General features: G+C 38.8%; 1 protein-coding gene across 2 annotated transcripts in view; it reads right to left on the bottom strand.

The window, feature by feature from the left end:
- HPS5 (HPS5 biogenesis of lysosomal organelles complex 2 subunit 2) overlaps positions 1-22,380 on the bottom strand; it is a 1,422,788-nt gene that overhangs the window by 1,334,623 nt on the left and 65,785 nt on the right. The gene's annotated exons all lie outside the window — the stretch shown is intronic.

Here is a 22,380-nt window from a genome sequence, read left to right as displayed (position 1 = left end):
ACACAATCTAAGAGCTCAGGCATATCTGTATGCATGTAGTTCAGTGAGGTATGTCTCAGGTCATGCACACCCACATGGACTATGACAGAGTTATACTGGTACTTGTGGTAAGTGCTTGAGTGACTTGACTGATCCTGGCACCTGATAAGCAGCTAACTGTAACCTTGTCCTTATCCAACCTGGTGAGGGGGACATCTGTGTGCAGGTTATTTACTTGTTGTAACCAAACCACCGACCAGGAGAAGAATATTTGTTATGAAAGGGAAATGTTTGGATAGCGATTTATTTACAGCTTTTTCTTCAGTGCTGAGAAGAGTTAATTGTGAAGAAACTGTGTGTAGCGTTCCTGGCTGGCAACTTGTTTCCTGCCCAGATGTTTAGGGAATGCAGTGCATCAGAGTTAATGGATCACACCAGTAGTTTGTTCTGCAGTGTTTAATAATTATTCATTCACATTCGATTTATTGTTAAACCACTGTTTTAAGCATGAGGCAGATAGAAGTTTTAACATTTCACACAGATGCTTTTTAAAAATGTTTTAAATGTTAGCATTTATATTTTTAACTTGGATGTGCATTATGGTTGTATAGCAAGTAGTATAAAAAAGGCTAAGTGGCCAAGATCACACTTTTGACTGGTCTGCGACAGGGAAGTTGGGGTTTAGTGGAGAGAGTGAATTCTTTGGATTGCTGAGCTGGGCTGGGGAACCTAAGGCATGTGAAATAAGTGGGCCAGAGTGATACATTTTCTAGGGGGCATAACAGTGTTATGAAAAAAAGAGATCACTAAAAGTATGAGTACATTTCCTTCCTCTTCCTTACAGTTTTCTAGAGGAGGAATCTTGTAATATAGTGATTCATTTCTGTTACATGCTATGGAAAATAAGTTTAGCTAGTGGAGTCATGAGTTAACGGGTTACATGAGACTAGCTTGGATTCTGCTGTCACTGGTATATAATTTTATATATTTGTTATGTAGAATGTATATGCAAAAAGTGTGGTTCAAATATTTATCCAGTACGGTAGTTCTATCTTTGAGTCAGGAAGGACTGTAGAAGAATTTCAAGCGGCAGTATTTAAACTTATAACAGTGAATTTTGCTGTAAAGCAGACTGTTTAAAAAGTTTCCATGTTTCATGTAGCAGGTACTATTTTGTTAACAGTTTATTTATTTTGACTAGTAACTGATGATGTGTATCTGTGTTTTTTTTTCCATTATACATATGAGCGCATAATATAACATTTTCTAGGCAAAATCTACAATTTGGAATTAAAATGCATGTTGACCCCAGTCTTCCTGCTCACGTTTCATGTCGGTTTTAATCAGCGGCAATTGTATGCTGAATGTATGACCAAACTAAGGGCACTGCAATGTTTGATTTAGTTTTATGTGCTTTAATACAAAACTTATGCCTTTTACCTGACACCTCAAGTCACTAACAAGTCACTAACAAAGTAGTTGGTAACTTTTATTCTCAGTGTTAGAATGCTTTGCTGGTCTGCAAAAGTTGCATGCAGTTGGATGGATCTTTTAGTAGCTTTTGACTACGTTAGCCATACAGTCTTGTATCACACTTGAAATTGGTACTTGTACTTGCTAAATGAAGTGAGACTTAATGAAAAGTGTGTTTAATTTCTGTACACTATGATTTTGATTCCAGAGTATGGATTTACTGAAATTTTCACATGCTGTAACACAGAATACAAAGCAGTCCATCATATGGATGGATGTATAGGTACTGCAGTTTGCTTTCACTTCATCCCCATTTCCTTTCGTCAATGGTTAATCCTTTTCAGCATTTCCTACACTGTTTGTTGGGCACCAGAGGTGTATATAGAGATGATTTTGTTTTTAAACCTTTGTTTACACATGGTCCGACTTGGAATGAGACCAATTTTCAGTTGCCTGGGGAGTTTATTAAGGAGCATTCAGCCTTCAATTGCAATCTTAAGGTGTGACAGTATGACTGGTTTTTCATGCATTTAAACATTGAAAGAACTGGAGTGGGGTTTGTGGGAGTGGCCAATGTGTGGGTGGGGCTCAAATAGAGGTGTGGCTTGAATATGGTGTGGGTGGGGCTTAAGGGGCGCCAGAGCAGTACTTCGCCTAGGGCGCCATTTCAGCTAAGGCTGGCCCTGGTTCAGATAATACTGGCACTAAAAAAGTATTGTTTTAGTAATACTTTAGTTTCCAGAATATAACATTTATACACAGCTATTTCAAATGTTCAGTATAAATATGCATCAGTTTAGTGTAGACTTCAGTCAAGTTTCGGAATATTAAATTCATACTCAGTTATTTTAAATGTTCAGTATAGTACATTTAAGTCAGGTTTCAGAATATAGCATTTATTCATTTATACATTTCTAATAGCATTACTAGACAGTTTACAACATGGAAATACACCACACCGCACACTATTCGGTCATTAGCTTTAAAGGTAACATGACAGAATGATCTGTAACAGGCTTATTATGATCAAGTAGCAATAGTTATTGAATATATTCAAGGTATGATAGGTCAGGCTTAATTTGTTACAGAATGCAGTGCACATTGTATATTAGACAAAAAGACACTGACAGGATATGCAAAGGTATACATCTGAAACGCAGAAAGCACAGTTTTAGTGAATACACTATTACAACTATAGTATATAGATAATTACATGATATTTCAGACAGATTTAAAAATCAAAAATTTGAATAAGTAAATGTACAGGATTGTTAACATTTTAACAAATCTAGCTAAAGATTTACAGAAGCAAGTTAATACAGCATATGATAATTATGCCTTGAGATTCATATAGGTGTAAAAAGAAAGTTTACATGGATCTTGTTACATAAAATATTTAAGAATTGCACAGTTATAATTAAAGTTAAGAGACTCCAATCCAAAAGATTTTCAAATAATTAACAGACCATAAAAATGCTCAAGTGACACCTAGTGGTCAAAATTAAGATAGTTTATTTACCAGATAAGGAAAATGTATACTAGTTCTAGTGATTATTCTAGCACCCTTTGCAGACTATCAATAGATTTATAAAATAATTACAGTAGCAAATTCCAGTTCAGTAATCTCAGAGACAATTGTTCCTTACATAAATACAGTTAGTAAAATAGACCTGGCATAGGCCTAAAGATGCAAGATCAGACCTGTGTCTTTTATATTTCATATTTTAAAGTAACTACAAAAATAAACAACTGTTTAGGGGTCTAAGGAGGGACTTGTAAGATTAGGTTTCACTTAAATGTAGTTTGTTACAATATTGTCTTTGCATACGCCCAGAAATGCAGCTATATTAAAGCAGATGTATATAAGGAATCAGAAGAAATGAATAACCTTTAGTCAAGAATACTGACAAGAATAAAACATGCCATTTACATTTCACAAGAACATGTGTATGATACGTGCCAATAATAACTAAAATAAAAATACAGGGTAATGAAATGAAAATAAGATACTAGCACCTTCCCACCAATCTGTTGAAAAGAGGAATTTAAGGAATGAATAGTGGAAATTATTCAGGAGCTATTTGAAAAGACAGACATTTCTTCTGAAAATATAGCTAGTGAGTGGGATACAATTAAAGTGGAATTTAAAAATTGGATGGAAATAAAAGAGAGATACTGTTAAGAAGTAACACAATTATTTAGAGAGATTGACAGTGTTAAAGTATTGCAGAATAGGAGGAATCTCAAAGAAAAGAGGAGCAACTGCAGAATGCCAAACTACAAATAAGGGATTACCTGATAATATGCATGAGTTTAGAAAGATTGCCATTAAACAGCTGTTTTTGATAATAACTCTAGAACACAAAAACTTTTAGCACAATGACTCAGGCAACAGAAAGTAGAAAGGGCCATCTCCAAGCTTAGGGAGTTTATAACAAGGGTGATAAAAAGACATCCTGTACAGGTACCAGAAATGTTTTGGAAATTCTATGAAAGTCTGTATAAAGCAGAGAAATACAGAAATCAAGAAAAGGTACAAATGGAAATGTTTATGGAAGAATGAAATATGCCAAGGTTAGGGGTAGATGAGGCTTAATTACTAAAACTTAGGAAAGGAGGAAATGAGATAAAAGGTGACGCAAGTCCCCAGGAATAGATGGTATTCTATGGTATTTTGAAAGCTTGGAGGGAAAAACTGATAAAAATCATTGTTTAACAGTATTTTAAGAGGAGGAGAATTACCAAAATCCTGGAAGAAAGCAGTGGTGGCTATGATTATCTAAAGAGGGTAAAGACCCATCAGATCCAGCTTCATATAGGCTCAATTCAATCCTAAACCACAATTATAAAGTGTTTACGTCTATACTGTGTTAAAGAATGGCAAAAGTGATGCCAACATTGATAGATAGGGATCAATGTGGCTTTGTGGAGGGGAGGCAAACATTTAACAACATTAACATAACACTGATGATCCAGAGGGAGGCAGAACTTAAGAAATACCACTGCTCTTGGTGGGTCTTGATGCAAACAAAGCATTTGACAGAGTAAGCTGGAACATTATGGAGTAGGGCAACAGAAACATTTGCATTCCCTGATAAAACTGTAAGGTCGATTAGGATGATATATTTGGGATCAGAGGCGAAGGTTAAAGTGGGTGGATTCCTCTCTGATAATTTCTGCTTGAGCAGCGGAACCAGGCAGGGGTGCCCTCTTTCCCCTTTATTTGCATTAAATTTAGAACCACTGGCAAAGAAAATAAAGGGTCTCAGAAATTCAAGAATATAATTGGTACTCAAGAAAAGCTGGTTTTATTTGTACATGATGATATTTTATACCTGACAGAACCAGAAAAGGACATTTTAGTGTTGCGGAACAGTTGAGACAGTTTCAAATCTTTTCGGGATACAAAATTAATGAAGCTAAAACAAAGGAAATAGCTGTAAATTATGTACCCACATACAAATTGGTTCAGCGATATCCATATTTATGGGGACATGATAAAATGAAGAAGTCAGGAGTATTGATTAAAAATGATTCCGGTGTGGCAGCTAATACGTGGGAAGTGACAAAAAAGATAATACAAAAAATGAGAAATTAGAAGTTCTGTTATATGGATATGGATAGTAAGATACGAGCAGTTAAAATGTTTTTAGTCTTTAAGCACTTTTACTGAATCATTACTTGTGACATGTGCAAACTTATATACAAAAGTAATTAAATTAACCAACATTATACTTCACATACATTGTATAACCTAAGCAACATTACATAAATTATTCAATTCCTGCCCCCTTTTTTAAACAAGAAACAACTTTCACTTATGACATAAGCAATCACACATTTAACAGGTCAGGCATATTTTTATCAACCAGAGGGGGAGTTGCGGATAGCAATTAATAAAGAGCTTAAGGGTTTTATCTTGGAGGGGAGACAGCAAGAGTCAAGTTGGATAAGCTGATTTTTCCAATAGAATAGGGTGGTTTGGGATTACCTGATTTGAAGAGGTATTTCAGAGCTACACAGTTAAGTCTCCTATACATAGCACAATCAGAAACCTATAATTCAAAGTAGAAAGGGATGATGATGAAACGGGGGGGGGGAGCTCAAGAAACAAGGAGAGATTGGGATTTTGGATGCAGACTTTTAAGGAGAAAAAAAGTCATACAGAATATTATATTCATAAAAGTAGAAGAATGTATTCTAAGAACTAAGCCAACACGAGAATGGAGAAAGGAGATTCTGCCAATAGGGATTACTGCAATTAGGGATATAGACAACAGGCAAGAGGGAACTGGAATTTAATGAAGAAATTTGGCAAAGGAACCAAGGTATTGGGAGCAAATAACTAGAGAGGGAAAGGTAATAGAATGGGAAGATGCCAAGAATTTATTTGGACTGTAGGTTAGACATTGCATTCCCTATCAAGGATTGATATCAGAGTTTAAGAAAAGAAAAAGAAATAGGGTAGTCCTAAATGAAAAACCAGCACTGGTACAGTTTTTAGTAAAATCTAGAACAGAAGCTGCTGTTAAAAAAGGAATAATTAGTACAGCATACAAAATATTGCATGTTAACTATAAGAATGAAATCAAAGGAGGTTAGAAATGATTGAGAAAAGAGACTGGATAAGTGATTCACAAAGAAACATATATGAATATCTCCCAAACATGCAACAAAATCTAGAACATTTAAGATTTTTGCCTGAAAATGGTTTACATAGGTATTTTTATACCCCAAGCAGACTCCAGAGAATTTTTCCTTGGGTAGACAGCAAATGGAGTTGTGCAGGGGACGAAATAGGTAATTGAGAGCATTTTCTGGGAGTGTAAGGAGTTGGCAGACTTTAAAGATTCCCTACAGACTACTCTATCACAGATAAAATAAACAGGCTACTGTCCCACAAACATTTAATTAGTATCTGTAGAGCCTCGGCCAACCAGCCTTCAAGGAGTAACATTCAACAATAAAATACAGCATATAGTAAGTAATGTCTTTCGGCTTTTCCCAGTTAGGGGTTGCCACAGAGGAACTCCAATCCACTAATGATTGGGAGTGGATTTTTGCGGTGCAAAGTTGCCAGCCTGACGCCCAACCTTCAAAGAAGGCACACCAATTCACGCACGCACCTACCTGCATGTCTTTTGACATAACTCGACCGCGGGGAGGACATGCAGACTCCACACAGATATACACATTATATAAAACATATAAAATAATTAATCATCCAATAAAACAATTATATCAAATACCTCCAGTTAATTTCACAATTCAAACCCAAAGGCATTAAAATATTATACTTCAATATAAAAACAGATTCCTTACATAAAAGTTTATTTTTTAGTAAGGAATTTTCCCCCATTTTAACATGATTTTTTTCAAGAAGTGTACCCAGCAACAATAAAAAAAAAAAATACTAGCATGATGTTCCTTAATGTGTTGCTACTGAACTTTCTTTGGTTTCTTAATGTCCCCGATATGCTCCTGTGGATTGACTAGACAATCTCAAAATACTGAAATGTCGAATTTCAGTATCTCGGGACTGTACAATCGAAAATCCACATACCCAAAAACCCACAACTACAAAAACAAAAATCGCGACCACATACACACACACACACACACACACACACACACACACACACACACACACACACACCTACCTACCTAACTACACTACAAGACACAAAACAACACACACAAATACAACACAACATGAAAACACACCTACCCTACCTGCAAGCAGGAGCGGCAAGCCCCCCTGCACCCCCCACACACCCCCCACTTACATATACTAAACTACGAGGTCGCACTAAACACACAAAAACCACCACTACACACATACACACACACACACACACACACACACACACACACACACACACACACTAAAATCCCTACCCAATACCCTTACGTAAACACCACTTACCTGAATCGCTCAGCTAAATCCACAAACCGCACAGCATGTCATGAACGTGACAACACGACAGCGGATTCGACATTTCTGCATTCAATATAGTGCAGTTTCGCTCAACTGCACTTTTGAATATTCAGTCTCGAGATACTGGAATTCAGCATTTCAGTATTTCAAGATTGTCTAGTGAAACTGCTCCTGCAACCTTATTCTACACATTCTCTTAGTTTCACAACGTAAAATAGATACTGGAATTCGACATTTCAGTATTTCAAGATTGTCTAGTGAAACTGCTCCTGCAACCTTATTCTACACATTCTCTTAGTTTCACAATGTAAAATAAGTTGCAGGGGCACTTCAGAGCATAGATAATGGCTTCAGTGCAGCAAGAAAAAAATTCATGTAGGGTAAACTTTAACATTATTAATACTACCAAAACAACGTGTTATAAATGGAAAAACACCACAGGTATTACAGGGAAAAGTACCTAGTGCAGATGGATGTCTAACAATAATAGCACCAGGAGATACAAAATTACCATGAATAAGCATAACTTTTAATTTCTGCCCACACCTAGATGAAATAAAAGGAACATCCCATGAAATTTTACATAATTCCCTATCCTTCATAAGGAACTCCCAACAATATTTTAACATGTCACAAACTTGTTCACTTAAAATATTATAGGTCATAACAAAATACATTTTCTCTTTTCCCCAATTTTTTCTTGTGTTTATAATAACTACCTACTGTATTCCATTTGTCATTATGTTATAAAAATTTCTGTAAGGCTTCATTAACTAAACCCTGATTATACCCCCAACTTATAAACATATTAACTGTTCTATAAGCTTCATCAATAAAATCTTTCTCATTATTACAAATTCTATATAATCGTAAAAACTCTCCATATGGTAAGGAAGAAAACAAATTGTGGGGGGGTGACAACTGCTTCCTTATAAATATTGATTTCCATTCAAAAACCTTCTATGTACAGATGTACGAATCACACCATTGTCAAAGCCTCAAACACAAATCCAAGAACACAACCTCACTACCATAATGCAACCCATCAAAAAACAAATTATATACATTATCTTGTAAATTAGAAACAAAATTTACATAGTTTTCCCCTCCTTGGCAAATTAATATGAAATCATCTATATATCTATAGTAATATACAACATATTTTCTCATAAAACACATGCTTATATAAACAACCATCTTCAAATAAAACCATCATCAAATTTGCAAACAGGAGGCAAAATGTGCCCCCATAGCAGTGCCTTGCAATTGATGATAAATTATATTATCAAAAGTAAAATAATTATTCAAGAGGCAAAAATGCATCAACGGTATAATATAATTAGAAACTGGATTAACAACCAAAAAGCGATATAATGCTTTTATTCCATCCTCATGATGAATATTAGTATAGAGGCTTTTAACAACCAAGGCGTCCCAATACACATCTTTATTCCATTTAAGCATCGACATTTTATTTAAGAAGTCAAAACTATCTTTAATATAGGAAGGAAGTTTGGAAACAAAAGAAGGAAGGAAATGATGCAAAAACAAATCTATGTTATGTAAAACAATATTTGTATGCTGAAATAATCTGGCGACCAGGGGGATTAAAAAAATCCTTATGTATTTTAAATAAATAATAGAAGGTTGCAGGACTATCCATTTAGTGAGAATAACCTTCAAAATCGCCTGACCTAGATGGCTAGGAGAGAACAAAATAATTTTTGAAAAGGTTTCATCCTATGCAGGTAAAAATATAACTGCCTGTGAACATCAAGAAGATGCAACAAACATTCTCCCTCAGAGAAGTTTGGGGAGAAAACTGGTAGTTGATTGGTCTGATTGTGATTGGATTCTGTAGCTACCTTGGGCGTGAAAGAAGGATTTGTACGAAGGGACACCCTATCCTGGTGAAAAATAATGTAAGTAGGTTTAGAATAAACGGCCTAAATCTCCGAGAATCTCTTTGCTGAGGTGATGGCAGAGAAAGACTGTGATTTAAAGTTTCTTTCATGGAAGACAATCACCCGCTTGTTCAAACGGTTTTTGAGTTAAGCTTTGCAATACCACAGTGAGATCCCATGGCAGGGAAGGATCTTTTACTGGAGGCCTAAGGAGGAAGATCCCTTTGAAGAAGGCCTTGCACAGTTTGGAAGTTGAAGGGAATTGAAAACATTGCCAGAATGAAAATTAGAGATGGCCGCCAATTGAAGTTTGATGGTAGAAAAACTGTCTCCTTCTTTAAAAAGAGACGTAAAAAAGAGAAGAATAGCTGAAATGGGGAGGAGAAAGGGTCACTATTTTCTTTAGAAGCCCAGAAAACAAATCTGTTCCATTTACTCCCATAGACTTTCTTGGTAGCAGGTTTTTGGGAGGCTAAATAATGTCTCAGATGGGAGAAGCAAGCCTGGACCTTCTAGCAAATCACTGGAAGTGGAGAATCCAAGCAGTCAATTTGAGAAATGTCTGACTGGGGAGAAAACCCTCTATTGGGTGACAAAGGAGGTCATGTTTGGGTTTCAGAATCCATGGAGGATATTTCAGGTGAGACCAAAGGAAGGGGAACCAAATCTAATGAGGTCAATAGGGGGCAATGAGGATTACCCAGGACTTCACATGCTTCGCTTACTGAAGAAGCTTTGGGATCAAGAGCAGAGGAGGATAAGCATAGAGGAGACAGGGTGGCCAATCATGAACTAGAGTATTCCTCAGGGACTCCCCCAGAGGGGGGATCAGAGCAAAAATACTTGCTGCACTTGTTGTTCTGGGGGAGTGCAAATAGGTTGCAACCAGGTTGGACCCAGTGGCTGAAGATCAGATCCGCTGATTGGTTGAGGGACCACACATAAGGGGTCAGAATGGACCCGCTGAGCTTGTCTGCGAGGACGTTGGATTTCTCGGCATGTGATTTGCAAGCAGAAAATGGTCCAAAGACCTCACCCATTCCCAAACCCTCATGGCCGCTCTGCACAGCGGGTAGGTTCCTCCTTGTTTGTTGATGTACCACACCAGCATGTGGTCTGTGTGAATCATAATCATTCTTAGAGGGAGAACATCCTGAAAGTCTTTCAACATGAGGAGGACTGCTCTCATCTCCAGAACACTGAAATGTAATCTGGTCTGTGTGTGAGACCACGTGCATTGGACCATCTTTCTCTTGAAATGCCCCCCCCACCTCAACTGGGAAACGTACATGGTCATAGTGACTGAGGGGGATGGAAGAAGGAAAGGTCTGCCTAAGGTCAGGTTGTCAGACAGCAACCACCACTGTAGATGACTTTGGCAAACCGAGGTCAGCTTGATAGAAACAGACAGATGCTGATAGAATATAAACCAATGAACAGCCAGGGTCCATTGAAGGACTCACATAAAATACCTTGTGAGAGGGACTAATGGGATGGCAGCTGTCACAGATCCTAGAGCCTGAAGTATCAGCCTTGCTAATGGAGAAGCTTGATTCAAGATGGTTTGGACATGATCTCTCAAGGTTTGAATGCGATGAGGGGAAGGGCCACAACTTGGTTCATTGTGTACAAGGTAGCTCCGATGAATTCTAAAGTCTGCATGGGGAATAGGTATAACTTTGCCAGATTTATAGTGATCACCAGATGATTGACAAAGTTGAAGAAATAATCCCTGGTCTGTAGTAGTTGATGCCTGGTTGGGGCATTAAAGAGCCAGTCGTCCAAATATGGAAACACACAGAATCCTTGCAGTCTCAGGTGAGCTGCAACTATTGCCATGCATTTGGTAAACACCCTAGGAGCTGTGGTGAGTCCAAAGGGCAGAGCCCTGAATTGAAAATGACTGGCTTCCAGCCAGAAGGCAGATGAAGTCTGGAGCATCTGTCTATTTTGATGTGAATATACTCATCTTTTAAGTCCACTGAGCACATCCAATCATCCTTCCACAACAGCGGTAGAATGGACTGAACCCTCACCATTTGGAACTTTGCCTTCTTTACAAGCAAATTTAATTAGCTTACATCCAAAATGGATTGTAGGTCCCCATTTTCTTTAGCACTAAACAAAGAAGTGAGAGTAAGTTCCGAATCCTCTTTGTCCAGTCAGGACCTCTCTCGGACGACTCTTTTTTTGCAGTAGATTTAGAACTTCTGCTACTGCAAACTCCTTCTGACTGGATGGAAAGAAAGGGAATAACAGTTTCTAGATATACTCTTTAGCACCCACTCCCTTTATGTTATATCGGCCCAGGTGGTAGGGTACAGAGAAAAATTTCTCCTGACTGCCTCCTGAGATGAGCAGTCAGGCATCACTTCAGGAGCGCTGGTATGGCCTATCAGAGAAGAGTTCCCTGAAGCCCTTGATTATGTGGACCCCCTCTGCACCTAGGGCAGCATCTCCCATTGAAATTTACTCCACTGGCCCTAGAGGAAGAATCCCTGTTTGATCTTGGGAAGACCTCTTGGATTTTCAGAACCAAATTTTCTTTCCACTGTGCTGGTGTCTAGAAAAGCTTGACCCTGATGGCAGAAAAGGTTTTCCCTTCTTGCTCGCTGAGGGTTTGGTTGACTGATGGACTGAAAAGCGAGGATCTATTGAACAGGGCATTACCAAAGGATGCCTTAAAGAGCTCCATGAAATCACAAAGCCTCATCCAGGCATACTTCCGAATGGCAATGCCTGAGCTGGCTGCCCATAAGGCACCTTCCGTGGAATGGGAAATCAACCTCATGGAAGAAATGGACAAAGATGAAAGAGTGCTCAGTCGGGAGGAGACCTTCTTGAAATCCTCCATCAACATGATCTCTGCCAGACAGTCTGACAGCTCTTTCACCAGTTCCCTCTGCAAACGAGTAACATGTGCCAGGTAGTTCAATGCTCTCACTGCGAAAGTGGCCAAGGCAGAAACACGCTTACCAAACCTGTCTATTGCTCTGGACTCCCTGTTCTGTGGATGGACAATGGAGCTTTGTTCGGCTAGCTCCTTTTTTGGTAGCTGCTGCAACAACTATGGCATTGACTTGAATACCCTTGGTCCAATATGGTCTGTTCTGCGGGGGGGATAAAAACTTGACCAGGTGCATAAGGATCAGTTTGATCAAGTCTGGCTCCTTCCAGGCCCTGCTGGACACAAAATCCACAAGCTCATCTGCCGGAGGAGCTACCTAGGATGTAGATGGGCCCGTCCTGAAAGCCTCCAAAAACACAGATTCCTCTGGAGATGGAGGTTGGGTTGACCAAACACAACCACCTCTTTGCCGCAGGATCTCTAAAATGTCTCCAAAGGAGACATCCTCTCGTGGTAATCTGGGGGATCCTTCCCCTTCATCAAAGTCTGTGTCCTCGGAGATGGCCTCCGGAGGGGGAGTCAGTGTGCCACCTTTTGCACAACCTCTTACAAGGAATCTCCTCTGTGGGATGTCCAGGGGAGGTCTCAGAAGAGGGGGGGCTCCCTCTGGAGTAAGTGTTTGGAGGGCAGTCTGTCAGGGCTAACTCTGGACAGGAAAGACAGACTCAAGTCTCTGATCCAAGGAAAGTCAATGGGATGGGTCATAGCTCAAAAAGAGACCTGATCCCTATGGCTAGAGAAGGCCCTTGCTACCACTTTGAATGATGAGGGACCTGTTGACTCCCTCCACAGTTTCACCGGATCAGAGGCTGTAGAAGAAGAGAGGCCCAGGATCCTAGAGCCCTGGGTCCCTGTAAGAATAAGACCCAAACTGTCCAGCACCAAAGCACCAAGGGGAAGAGATGGCTCCAACAAAGTTGGAACCAAACTCCTCCTCACAGATCCAATGGGGACATCACAGATCAGAGACCCATTGTGATCCGAATACAACATACCAAGGAGGTCAAGGCAGTGGTCGAAGTGGAGGAAGGTAAGCTTCTTACACTCTACCCTAGACCTCTCGGTTGGCTACAGTCCTGAGACTCCAAAGCCAAGGGACGGATTGGAGAAGGAGACTGAGCCTGGAAACAGACACTCGCATAACCCGTAGGGGATGGAGCACAGAAGATCCTCAGTTGAATCAGAGTCTTAAGAATCTTCCTAATCATCTTGTCCATGTCAGCCTGCAAAAGACTTCTAGAAGTCCTGGGCAAAGCCACTGACAGGGGCCTGGAGTGCCTAGTGGGAGTCTGCTGCAGCCTGAGGGAAGGGGCTGACTCGATACCCAGCACCAGCATGGAAGCCCTCACTGCAGGATCTGTAGACTTAGGATACGAGGTGGGGAGTAGCTTCGGGAGAACTTAAAATCACGTAAGAATCCAATGGATCCAAACAGTGCTTTGGATCCATCAAAGTAAGTCTAGGATCCAAAGTGGTCGGATCCGAGGGCCTTGTAACCTTGGCAGGTAGAGCTGAAGACTCCTTGAGGATTTATGAGGATGCTTCTTGGAGTGAGAGAACCTCGTTACACTTTTGGAGAGGGCCTGAGCCCCTGGAGAGGAACTAGAAATGGGCAAAAGGCCCTTCAGAAACAACTTGTTAATGCAGTCGGCTATAGCCCTGGGATTGAAACTCTCAAATAGAGCAGGCCAACTACAGATGCTCCGGACCCAGACAGACAGTACACACACAAAGAATGTGAGACGCTGGAGAGGAACTAGAAGTGGCCAAAAGGCCCTTTAGAAGCAGCTTATTTCTGCGGTCAGCTACAGCCCTAGTACTGAAACTCTCATAAACAGAGCAGGGCAACTGCAGATGCTCTGGACCCAGACAGTACACACACAAAGAATGTGCATCCTAATGCAAGAACTTACGGCCGCATTCCAAGTGCCTTTTAAAACCGGAGATTTTCTCGGCCATGAAAACACACTACACAATGCAACACACAAGAAAAAATGTGGGAAGATAACAGCCAGAGTGAAAAATCAACAGCGCACAGCTAAATTAACTAAACTAAACTACTACTAATCCCAAGTACACAAGTGAACCCAAAAACAGCAGACTACTCCAGTTCTTCAAATCTTTTTATTCACAAAGGTATGGCATAGAACATGAACTGCTCAAATTAAAGTCAGTTTCTGTGTTATCTTGAGCACTATGAATCTATGCTGTTTACTTACAGTGCCTTCCTTCTGGCACAAAGTTTCTTCTGTTACTCTGCCCCTTCAGCATCATTCTGAATGAGAGGAGTGATGTCATCATTCCTTATTCTGCTACTGTTGGTTGATTCAAGCTGTCTATCACCATCCGATCGATCACGGATTGGGTTAGTAACTGAAGCTGCCTGTTGATTGACAGCAGTGTTCACAGTGAGCTGCTCAGTGTTGTGGCCATTTAAACACATTTCCAGCTTGAAAAATCAGACTTATCCCTCAGCAGTTTCTTTTGTTTTATTTGGTTGGTGAAATTTTCTAAGAGGCTGAAAGTGTATCTGTGAATGTTAAGCAGCAATATGATGAACTGCTTCAGCAATTTCCTACTGAATTAGTGAACAAACATATGAATGAATTGCTGGATTCCCTGGCAGTTTAGGAGCATAAACTTTGCAAAATAAAACAAAAGAAACTGCTGAGGGATAGGTCTGATTTTCAAGCTGGAAATGTGTTTAAATGGCCACGTAACACTGAGCAGCTCACTGTGAACACTGCTGTCAATCAACAGACATCTCCAGTTACTAACCCAATCCATGATCGATCAGATGGTGATAGACAGCGTGAATTGACCAACAGTGACAGAATAAGGAATGATTACATCACTCCTCTCATTCAGAATGATGCTGAAGGGGTGGAGTTACAGAAGAAACTTGGTGCCAGAAGGAAGCTACTGCAAGTAACAGCACAGGTTCACAGAGCTCAAGATAACACAGAAACTGACTTTAAATTTGAGCAATTCATGTTCTATGCCATACCTTTGTGAATAAAGAGATTTGAAGAACTGGAGCAGTCTGCTGTTTTTGGGTTCACTTGTGTACTTGAAATTGTTTGCTTGTTTATTTTATGTGAGCCTGAAACTTGGAGAATCGTGGTGGTTTGTGTTTTTTACTATTATTAAACTACTACTAATTTTAACTTTTACTTTCTCTTTTTTTTTTTTTTTTTGATACAGGAGAATAAAGGCGAGCCAACTAACTAACAGCTACCCCAGAAGCAGGGGAAGACAAGAACAAACTGCTGTTAAGGCAAAGAAAGAGGCTACATACCATACACACAAAACAGGAGGGGAGGAAGGTAAAGCTAGAACACTGAAAATGATGAGAAAGGCACTTATCTGATGGGAAACCCCCCCCAGTAAAACCACTAAACATTCTCGAGACTAAGCGACCATATCTGACTCTGCTGGTAGGAAATGAGATCTGAGGAGGTTAGTTGGCCTGTGGGAAGTGGGAGGAGCTCAAGACTTGGATCCTAGTCTGAAGAAGTGAGTCTACATTGATTTGTCGAAGTTTCAAAACTTCAAAACAGATATGGTCTGCACCATATCTTCGAAGTTTTGAAACATCGAACGTTTTAACGGAAAGCTCCATAAGGGAAGATTTCCATTTACTGGACTGTAGTGCGATCTCGGAGTTTGTTTATTTAAGTAGCAGGGGGTGTGGGGGTGCTGGGGGGCTTGTACCCCTGCTTGAAACGTTTAGGCAAGTTATTTTATTTATTTATTTTTTTACATATTCAAAGTTTTAAAACATCGATGATATGGTCTCGACCATATCAGATTCGATGTTTTCAGACTTCGATTATGTGACATATACGCGAAGAAGTGATGTGGCAGAGTCAGATCCGTAACCCATATGTGAGGAGGAATGAAAGAGACAACATCAGATTAACACAGATAAAACAACTGGAATTGGGATCTTTAGAAAAGGGTAGGAGAAAATTACATAGAAAAAATGAGAATTCTGGGAACAATGCATACAGGGAAGGAATGAGGTTTAAACAAAAACAGGATTTGAATGAGCTATGCAATGTTTGACTGAATGACTGGGTAGATTATGAGTTATGTATAATGTTTACAACTAAAATTAAGTCAGTATGGTTTGTGATGTATAATGCTTGCAACTAAGATGATGTCAATATGGTTTATATAAATGTAAAATGTTTCTTGTTTACAAAAAGGTATTTAATTAAAAAAACAGAATAAAATGTGCCAACAGAATGTGCAGTACATTAAGCACAAACGAGCTTTGGAACCAAGGTTAAACAGTAGTGTAGAACTGGCCAGAAATTTACAGGGTTTTGATAAGAGAGATACTTCAGAACCAGAAATGAGTTAAGTTAGATCTGACTGAAATGCAGAAAATCATTGCAGTGCAGTCCTCATGAGTTTGGTACAGACACTCAAGAGTGAGTGCAGAAGTCATGTCAAATATTCAACATTCCAGAATATCAACTATATTACTCAGGAGGAAAGGAATAATTCTGAGTATAATGTGTGCAGAAGCTACAGACATTACAATTCAGTCTATTTCATTTGATCAGAACCATTATTGGAGACAGTAAAATTTGACTCAGATAGTGTTATCTACCCTCACTGTACATAACAAAACATTCTTAACTGAACTACTTTGTATGCAGAGTTTTATTTTGAAAGATACAAGAAGACTGGCGCCTGTTCAACACAGTTCTGGGTAATTAACAGATAAAGACATTCATTCAAGCCTCATTCCAGTTTCTTCCAGTTATTTCTAGTTCATTCCAGTATTCTACAGTCCTTTCAATTCTTACACAAGCCTGATATGTAAAGCTATGGAGTGTATTATCTCAAACTTCATTAAACTAAACATTGAAATTCTGTTTAACCCTGGATCCTCATCAGTCTGGCTTTGTCAAAGGATGATCATACCTCTTTACCCGCATTAATTTCTTTGAAAAATTAACCAAGGCAATTGGCAGTTGGTATGCAGTGTCTACAGTATATCTGGACCTGGCCAAGGCCTTTGACACCATTCAACATGCAAGCATTACTGACAGACTTGTAAACCTGAAAATAAAGCCATATGTTGTGCAGTGGCTAGCTAACTGATTGTCTGACAGAACCAATGTGGTTAGAGTAACAGGTGCTACTTCTGAAACAAAAAAACGTTACCAGTGATGTACCACAGGGCTGAGTGTTGGGCCATCTCCAACCTGACATCTTTTTCTCAGATCTTCAGCCCAGCCAATGGTTACCCAAGTTTGCAAAGACTGTAAACAGAGTTTGTTAATCGATTTTCCACTCATTCACAACTGCCCTTACAAAAGTTAGACCATGTTAACAATTGGTGCAAGTATAATGTTCTCAGATTAAATGTGAAAAAATGTACCACAGTTTATTTTGGTAAACAAAACAAAGCCTTTTTTTATATTGCACAGATGACACACACTCCTGACACTGTCGTGATTTAACCACCATTACCTGCAGAATTGTTTTGAAAGCCTTCTATCCTTCTCATCTAATTTCTAAAGGCATCTTCATTAGAACCAATGAAGTCTTGATTCTCATTTGCATGCATCTAAGACACATTACTGAATATAATGCCTCTTTGGGCATTTGTCTAAACATATCACTCAACTTTAACAACCTCAGAAATTCAGAATTAAAATGATCAGTGGCCTAAAAAACTTGGCTGGTGGCACTCTCTGTATTCAGTCTCTTACAAACTCCTCCATGGAGATCTAAGTCTAGCTTTTCAAGCCATGAAAGATGCAACCCTCTTTGACCTCCTACTTCTTCACAGGGCAAATGGTACTTCAAATACCCGGTTAAATGAACTAAACTGTCATTAATGAACTAAGCTGTCATCAATGGATAAATGAAGGCAAACTGCCATGCTAGAGTTATAGCCAATGTATCTCTCACCTCTGGAAAAAACCTCCATTGCATGCCAAGCAGAGCAGCACTCTTGCCAACATCAAGGTAAACCTAGTTATTATTTTTATTTATTTACACTTTGTTGACCAGGTTGGTCCCACTAGGCCAGTGGTCTCTTGTCAATGGAGAACAGAAGTGGTATTTGTACTGACTGGGAAATTTGGCCAGGGCACCTGGGAACCTCCCATACTCTTTCTGAGCACTAGGTGGCACCTTGGGGCTTAGGTTCATAGGTTCATACTAGGCTGTCACTAGTGCTTGGAGAATTCCAAGATGAAGGAAGGAATAAACATTACTGCTGGAAAATGTTGGAGAATTTAATGGAGGAAAAAGAACCAAATGAAGGTGAAGAGGTAAAGCTGGAGTGCTGGGATGGACAAAGTGCTGCAGAAACAGTCTGACAACGAAACTTACACTGTGGCCGAGAAGCAAATTACAGAGGTTGAAACATGACAGACATGTTTGGCTGATGAAGTAATCAAGGTTTAAGAATATGCCTCTGCAAATGGCTACTGTGGATGACAGAAATGAAGTAAAGAAAAAAAAACATATGCAAGTGCTGTAAGGCAAACAGTATACAACATGCAGAGAGGTGTTTGTCAGCAGAAGGCCAGCTATGTTAGACAAAAAAAGACCAGTGGCAAGAATAAGCAAAATCAATAGTACTACTGACAGGTATAACATTATGGACAATACTATATTGTCGTTAGGATTTAGCTTTGATACATTTGGAGTTTGCCGCCTTTTGTGAAAGGACTACAAAAAGACTTTCAAATGTGTAGGAAAGTGTATGGGTGAAACAAAAAAAGTAACATATCACCTTTGTAATACCATTTTTTCAAAACTCTGGCTTGCAGTTAAAAATAAAAACTAACTGTGCACTTCAGAACTTCAGACATGGAGGAATTTTTCTCACAATATGTAATAAAATGCATGACATATATGTATGATAACAGAAACGTGTGGACATGGGGTGGAAACTATGGGTTACACTGGATATTGCAGGATGGAAAATAACAGCATATTTCAAATAATAATATAACAGTAAACCAAAAAAACAACCACTGGGTATTGGGAACAACCAAAGGCATGTTTTTATTGATGGAATGAAACACCTTTGATTCAGGAATGTACAAAAATAAGATGTGGGCAATGTGGGGGAGGAAGCCCATACTACTAGCAACTGTACACCATTTTGTAGGAAATGCAAGGAGTCTGGCCATTTTTGGTTTGACTTTCCTGTGCTGGAAAATAGGTACATGAAAAGGAAATTGAAAGGGAAGAAAGACGAAATGTAGAATATTCAGGAAAAAATGAAATGGCTAATGTAAGTGAGTTAGAAAAATCTGTTGGAAGGAGGGTGAGGAGGACAAAAAGAAAAATAAGAACAGGAGAAAAAAATGCAAAAAAAGGAAAGGGATTATTTAGGTATTATGAGACTATATGTGAAGAGTATAATACATGAAGTCAAAGGTTTAATGGTTGTTGAATGGTGCAAAAATTAAGAGAGTAATGTATAATGTTTGCTGGATGCAAGATATGTTCAACAAGAAAACAAAACAGAAAACACGCTGAAGCTGTATGTGGATAAAAGATTATATGGTCAGGACAGGAACTGTGTTCTGGGTTACAGGTGCCAATAAAGAGGAGCTGCAGTAAAAAAATATTAGATGCAACAATTGCAATGCCAGGAAGACTGGTGTTATGTAACTTGAGAAAAAATGGAAATTGTGTGAAGCTAACAGTAATACATGCATATAAAACATGTTAGGAAAAAAAGTTTGAAGAATTAAAAAAAATAATAATGTGATAGCAAACATCAATAGTAATGATTGGGGACTTTAACTGCAAGGTAAGAAAATAAAAAGGAAAAATAAACAATATATAAACATGCAAAACCTCCGCACGGCACAATCCACCTTCAATGCAGTATCGTTGTGTGGCCCAAGAAAACACTCCTTAGAAGTACAAGCAGTATGAAATTTATTGAGACAAATAAAACGACTAAGCGCTTTCGCCAGCAATCTGGCTTCTTCAGAGTCGTTGTTACACCCATAAACACACATATATATCCTACTCAAACTACTTTCATTGGTCAAGTACTGATTAATCATGAATAATTAATTAATAATTAAAAACCTTCCTACTGCATCATTATTAATAATGAATTCACTTTTTTATATACATAAGTTCTTACTCATTTCAAATAATATATCTCATAATTGTCGATACAACTATATTAATAAATATCTAAAAACAAGACACTGTTAAAAACACAAAAATTATTTCCAGAAATTACAAAACATAACTGTGGTTAACAAACTAATTGAATAATATGACTAAATGTTGTAAAATACATTTCAACCTTCAAATCTGCTGGGACCTAAGTTTTAACAGGGGTTTAAGGGAAATGAAATCGTTCAGACCAGGTGGTCTACACGCATCCAACCTTAGCTGCCATTCTGTCTCTAAGGCTCCTACTCTACTGCACACATCCCCTCCTTCCCCATAGTCCCATACTCGCCCTATAACAAAGAAAATAAACTTTTTGAAAGATACACATCTTTTACTGTGCAGAAAAAGCGCATTATGTAGATCTTTATTCTTGATAGATCTTATATGCTCAGCTATCCTGTCACGTAATTTCCTGACAGTTTTGCCTACATAGTACGCCTCACATGATGTGCACGTTGCCAAATAAATCACATTCTTTGTCAAACAGGTACAACGCCCAGGACATCCAATCGTATAATTGTGCCCTTCTACACAAACATAAGTCCCCTCATTGATGTATCTACAACAATTACACATCCCACACCTTTTCATAACGGATTTATACACCTTCCTATTTTTTGTTTCCAAGATGTTTTTCATATTCTGGCCCCTACTATATACTATCACTGGTCCAGCTCCTAGAATGTTCTTACTCTCTTCACTCAAAACTGTATCCCATGCAGCTCTTAATATATTAGACAATTCAATTGACCTGTGATTATACTGCATTACACATCTTAAATCACCACCATTCCCCTTTTGCTGTTCATTAATCAATTCTACTCCACTACTTAAAATAGGTGCGTATCTACCATTTCTTTCCCTTAACACATCTTTCCTAACACTGAGGAGTAATTTCAAGGGATACCCTCTATCCAGGAACATCCCAATCAATTTGAATAACTCCTCTTTAAATACAACATCATTGCTCACCAATCTAGAAGTCCTTATCACATTTGTCCCCTGATTACTCCTTTGCGCTGATGAAAGGGATGGCAGCTGCTGTAGTGTAATAGGGAATTGGAGTAATTCTCCTTTCTATACATGTTGCTCTCAAATCCTTTATTCTTCTTAATAATCATTAAATCCAAATAATTCATCCTTTCCTCATGCCATTTGAAAGTGAATTTCAAAAATTCAGTTGTTTCATTTAAATAATTAACAAACTCAATGGCTGATTGCTCATCCCCTTTCCATAAGACCAAGATATCATCCAAGAATCTATTATACATGATTACCTTATCCGTGTAGTATTTAGATGGAAAAATGTGTGCTTTCTCCCAAGTCAATAATACTGCATTCGCAAACACTGGGGCACATCTCGCACCCATGGCTACTCCTGCTACTTGCTGATGCAGCTCTCCCTCAAACAAGATGAAATTATTTTTCAACACAAGCTCCATTAGCTCACGCAAAAAATTAGCCTTTGTCCCTTCCATCAACCCACTCATAATCATAGCCTCATAAAACATTTCTAATCCTTGTTCATGGGGTATGACGGAGAATAAATTTACAACATCAATTGTAAGAAATCCAAACGCAACATCTCCTGTTTCTAATTTCCTCAACCTATCCAGGCAGTGCCATGAATCCCTTACAATGTGTGGAGCTGCATTCACCACATCCTTAACAGACACATCTACATATGCTGCAAGGGGTTCCGTTTTCGATCCCCGCGCTGAAACAATGGGCCTAAACTGTAAATCCACTGCCCCCTTGTGAACCTTTGGAATACCAAACAGGTTGGGTAGTCTCGGATGTTCTACATGTAAATAATTGTATTCCATTTCATTGATATATCCCTGAAATAATGCATCACGTAAATATACATCAATTTTATAATAGGCCCTGTTGACCTCGCCCCTTGAAACAGCAGTATATGTGTCATCACCATTGAGAATAGCAGACATTTGTGAAATATAGTCAGTATTGGTCATCACCACCATCCCCCCCCCCCC

The sequence above is a fragment of the Protopterus annectens genome, chromosome 17.part0, assembly GCF_019279795.1.
Source record: "Protopterus annectens isolate FY-2018-M chromosome 17.part0, PAN1.0, whole genome shotgun sequence".
Lineage (NCBI taxonomy): Eukaryota > Metazoa > Chordata > Ceratodontiformes > Protopteridae > Protopterus > Protopterus annectens.
The sequence above is the reverse complement of the archived record's forward strand: the minus strand, read 5'-3'. Positions and strand labels throughout refer to the sequence as shown.